Here is a 6,078-nt window from a genome sequence, read left to right as displayed (position 1 = left end):
CGCCAGTCGGTCGGTCGGGCCGCCAGTCGGTCGGGCCGCCAGTCGATCGGGCCGCAAGTCGGTCGGGTCGCCAGTCGGTCGGGCCGCCAGTCGGTCGGGCCGCAAGTCGGTCGGGCCGCCAGTCGGTCGGTCGGTGGGTATCCCCCAACACTCTCATTCTACTTTTTCAAAAAAATAAAAACATCCAAAAAATTCTGTCGCTTAAAATAAGGTCACATTTTTTAACATTATACTATTTAAGTTAATCACGCGCACCTAACTTGATCATGCAAGTTCATTACTACATTTTCGAGTGAAAAATAGACAACCATTGCTGATACACATGCTATGCAAATAGGGTTATGTGGCTCATAATGTTAGGCCGACGTCTGATGCATCTTAAAATACATGTCTAGAATATTAATTTTAAGAAAAGATATTTTTTTTACATATTTTACATTTACAAACTTAACTAATTTAAAACAATCAGAGGCGAGCAGCGAAAGATCGAAACCAATAATGGTCGACCCATACACATGGATCAGAGGCTTTAGCATGAAAGGAGGATTCTTCTTCTTTCGTGCTAATCCACCATTAATTGGATCATCAACTGTTCACTTCCAGATATGCAATGGATAAGTCATACTTGGATCATTTTGAAATCGGTGTGAGAAGGAAGATGTATTTTTCTATCGAGCCAAAGATACACCTTATACATTGTCGAAAAGAGTAGTTCTTTGTATACCATATCTGATGTAAAAAAAAGTATATCATCTTATTTAATTAGGCTACTAGTTATCACTTTTCAATGTACATTTAATGTCTGCAAATCTATTTTTTCGTTTAAAATATTGAATGACGAATTTTTTTTTTTTTAAAAATGATGATATTCTGTAGCTTTTACAGTCAAATTATGACTTCCTGTATACATGATATTATAAAAAAGAATGAGATATTTTTATTATTTAAAAATTTATAAATTTTTAATGATGAAAATATTTTTTTATATAGATAAGAAGTCATAATTTAATCATAGAATATTATAATATTTTTAAAAAAATATATCTTAAAAAATAATGATCGTATGTTTCAATATAATTAGATGATATATTTCATATCAATTTTATTACATCATATATGATCTACAGTAATTTTACTAATTCTTGCCGGAAATAAAAACTCCACTTCCAGAGGACCCACCACCCAAGCATGTCCCATCCAACCCAGCGCTGGCTGTTTGCCAGACCTGTTCATTTATTCATTATTTTTGCTAATTGGTGCTCTATATCATCATATATATAACAAAAACCCACCTATCGCGTTCAACGATCTCAGTTGTTCATGGACAGATCAAAAGCTCTCGTTAAACTCAGCCTAGAGTGCGCAAGTGCCGAAAAGTCTTTGAGTGCTGGAGCTATCCATCATCTGATTGCTCTAATTATTGCCACTCATCGGTAAACTACTCCACAGATTTTATTTCCAGGGAACAGTCGCCATACCAACTTGAAGAATCGGACAATGATTCCGTTGTCTGCTGACTGCTAATGGTCCTTGACATCTTCTACTCTCTTTCCCTTCTCTACTTCATAAAACATTAATTTGGAACTTTCGTAGTTGAAGATGTTGGGCTTACTAATATTTTGAGCAAACTCTGTATCCACACTATATTAATAGATATTAGACACAAATCTAGTTAATAGGACGTATATTTCTAATGATTATCTACAAAGAGAAGAGAAAGAAAAAAAATAGAGGAGAGATAGAATTTGAGTTTTCACATATCATAAGGATTTCTCATATAAGATTCTTTTAGGATGGAAGTTCAAAACAAAAAGCTTGGCTTTCTTCACTTATTTCATCTATAAAAATATTTGGTACTTTTAAAAAATTAAAGATTTTTCTTTTTGAAAGTATATATATAATTTTGTATGTTAAAAATTTATCGATATTTTTCTTGTAGAGATTTTTTTTGTACTTTTATATTATTTTGTTTTGATGAATCTCTTGTACTCTTCGTATTATTGATTAGTCGATTTCATATTGATGTCCTATAATTTTTTTCTTTCTTGAATTGAGGTTTTCTATATAAAAATTTGGTGTTTCTATATTCTTGATTATTTAGTTTTTCTATTTTTATTGGATCAACGTTTGTCATCGTAGATTGGACTTGTGAAATATTATTCATAGCTTATCTAGTTAAGAGGAGAGAAAATCACTCCTCCTCAATAGAATAGAGCGAAGAAAGTGACAGCACTTGATTCCTCATCTTCAAGATCGTAATTCATCTGCAAACCGGGGTCATGCATGCACGAGCTAATCGCTGTGCTGGCACAAAGAATGCATATTGTGTGTGAAAGCAATTGTAGCGCCGAGCATAATTCTCAGAAGTCTTGCGTGTATTGCACCCAGGGCACAGCAGATCTAAACTGTGCCCTTCCAATGTCGCTGTCAACTCTCACCCTACCTTAAGAAATTTTAGAGCTGATTTCATTTAGACCATTAGAAAAAAATAAGGCGATTAAAACTAGTCTCATAAATTTGTGCTCCATATATATATATATATGTGTGTGTGTGTGTGTGTGTGTGTGATCTTTTCTTGATTGAATAAGAAATTATAATGTATGAATATGTACTCATCTTTACCTCCATCTCCCAGACGAAAATCTGAGATCAGAAAAGAGAACAAGAAAGATAAAGCAAAGACAAGCAAAGAAAAATTTATCATAAATTAATACCAAACAGAACTTGAAAAGTTAGATATAAGGGGGTGTCCTCCAGGATGATACGTGCGGTGGTGCTAGAGGGTGTTGTCAGTCTTATAGCAGTCACAATTGCATGGAGGAGGAGAGAACGGGTGTGGCACTACAAAATATATATATATATATATATATATATATATATATATATATATATATATATATATATATATATATATATATAATAAAATTATTTATAATAAAAATATTTTTATCATTATTAATTTTATTTATGATAAAAAATAAAATTTATCATAAATAATAAAATATTTATGATGAAAATAATTTTTCATCGTAAATAATTGATTATCAGTGACGAAAAATTTATTCCATCGTAAATATACATTATTTGTGATGAATATTTTCATCGTAAATAATATATTATTTATTTTAATTTTAAATTTTTAAATATTCATAATGAAAATATTTTCATCGTAAATAATTTAAGTATTTATAATAAAAAATATTTTTTCGTCGGCACTAATCTTATTCCCAATGAAAACATTTTTATCACCAATACTTGAAAAAAAATAAAAAAATTATAAATTATAAATTATTTACGATGAAAATATTGCATCATAAATAATTGAGTATTTGCGATGAAAATTTTTTTTTATCATAAATATTTAATTAGTTACGATGTAAAAAAATTAAAAATTTAAAAAAAATAAAAAATTACTAATTATTTGCTATAAAATTTTTCATCATAAATAATTATTATTTATGATAAAAAATAAATAATTATTGTAAATACTTGATTATTTTCAATGAAAATTTTTCATCATAAATAGTCAAAAAATTAAAAATTTTAAAAAATTAAAAATTACTTATTATTTATGATGAAAATTTTTCATCATAAATAAGTATTTTTATGATGAAAAAAAAATTTCATCATAAATTTATGATTATTTCTAATGAAAATATTTTCATCTCTAATAGTTAAAAAATCAAAAATTAAAAAAAAATCAAAAGTTGCTTATAATTTGTGATGAAAATTTTTCATTGTAAATAAATTTTTTATGATGAAAAAAAAAATTATCATAAATACTCGATTATTTACGATAAAAATATTTTTATCGTAAATATTTAAAAAAATTAGTAATTTAAAAAAATCAAAAGTTGCTTATTATTTACGACGAAAATTTTCTGTCATAAATAATCTAGTATTTATGATAAAAATTTTATTTTCATCATAAATACTATTATTTACGATCAAAATATTTTCGTCATCAATATGTAAAAAAATTAAAAATTTAAAAAAATTATAAAATTTAAATTCTTGATTTTGTGTAAGGCAACTGCATCTATTTTTTGTAGTGATATCAATGAATATTTTTGATAGAGTATCTGTCTTAAACTACATAAAAGGAGTTTCCTTTCATGTAAAAATCATATAGTTAAGCAGCACATTCTAGCATAACTTCTACGATCTCAAAAGGTACCATACTTTCCGCATCGATCGATGCTCAAATATATCTCTATAGGAGTTCTAACCATAAGAAACAAACAATAAGAGCACTCATCTTCCTAGCAATGTAAAACATAAATATGAGCTAGTGCTTTATAATACAACTTGCACTATCTGTGGGTTTGCTTTGATTCTGGTTAATTGCTAAATCTTTGATGCTCACACAATTCCTCTTAAATTTTTCAAGTTCGATCCTCACAAGCATGCAATATACGAACTTCTGAACCTTTAACTTTCTGTCCCTATCCTATCCTTCAAATCTCAATCTTGATAAATTTCTCTCGCGATCTCAGAATTGTCACGATATTTTCGTACTCTGACTTTCAGAACGAAGACTCCAAGAAGAAGACAAGCTCCTTAGAGATCGAAGATCTCAAAGCTATCGATCTTCTATAGTAAAATTCATTCCATTGCGAAAGTCGAATAGCTGTTCTTATCATAATTATTAGCGACATAAATTAAACTTTTTATCATAATTATATTTTTTATGTACATAATTTTTTAGAAAAAAAAAAATTTAAAAAAATCATAAATTAACTATCTATATAAAAAAATTTATTAATAAAAAATTAATTTTTTAGATTAAAAAAATTAATTTTATTTTTCATCATGAATATTTTTTTAATATTATTTTTTTATTAATTTTTTTGGATGAAAATTTTTTGGTGAAAAAAATATAAAATTATTTTTTTATAAAATTATTATTGAAAAGATATTTAATTATTAGCAACGTAAAATCAATTTTCATTGTAAATAGTCTGTAAATTCTTTTATGAATTTTTTATAAAAATATATTTATAACGTAAATTTATTTTTCATCGATAATCATATTTTAAAAATATTATTTTAATTAATTATTATGAATAAAAAATTTGTTAATGAAAAAAAATTATTAGCGATGAAAAGGTGTTTTTGTTAAAAAAATTATTTTAAAAATAAATTTTTTAAATTTTTTGAAGAAAAAATTGTTAGAGAAAAAAAAAATTGGGTAGAATTTATTAGCAACGAAAATTATATTTTTGATGCTAATATTGTTAATAACGATGAAATTTTTTTATTATATCACCAATAATTTATTTTTAGATGAAATTTTTTAGCAAAAAAAATTTTTTAATGAAAAATTTTTTAAATGAAAATTATTAATGATGAAAATCATTTTTCATCGCTAATAATAATATTAGCGATGAAAATTTTTTCGTTAATAGTTCTTTATTTAATTCACATTAAATCGACGTCCCTTCCATCATCGGCGATCGCAAAACCCTCCTCTCCCTCTCTCTATGAGCTCTCCCCCCTTTTCTTCCCGTGAAACCCTCCTCTCCCCCTGCTCCCTCGGAGCTCTCCCTCCCTCTCCCTCTCCCTCTCTGGCTCCGATGTCACTTCCATCATCACTTCCACCGGTCGTCGCTTCCACTGCCATCGCTTCCTCTCCGGCTCTTCCATCGCTCACCATCCCTTCCCTCATAGGTACGATCCGTCACCTTTTTTTTTTTTGGTTAATCGGACCACCGAGGGGTGGAGGGGGTTGCAGGGGTGGGGGTGGGCGGCCGGGGGTGACAAAGGGGCGGAGAGGGGGTCAACCAGCGGAGGGACATTACAGGGTGGGGGTGGGCGGCCGAGGGCGACACGAGGATGGGGATGGGGTCGGGGGGCGACGGGGGGTGAGATGGGGGCAGCCGGGGGCGACAGGGGATCGGAGAGGATGTCAGCCGGTGGAGGGGGTTGCAGGGGTGGGCGATCGGGGGCGACACGAGGGTGGGGTGGGTGGCCGTGGGCGGTCGGGGGCGACACGCGGTCGAGGAGGGGGTCGGTCGGTGGAAGGGGTTGCAAGGGTGGTGTTGGGGGGTCGGGGGTGGGGATGGGGTCAGGGGCGAC

Source organism: Elaeis guineensis, chromosome 16 (assembly GCF_000442705.2).
Source record: "Elaeis guineensis isolate ETL-2024a chromosome 16, EG11, whole genome shotgun sequence".
NCBI classification, from domain to species: domain Eukaryota; kingdom Viridiplantae; phylum Streptophyta; class Magnoliopsida; order Arecales; family Arecaceae; genus Elaeis; species Elaeis guineensis.
The sequence above is the reverse complement of the archived record's forward strand: the minus strand, read 5'-3'. Positions refer to the sequence as shown.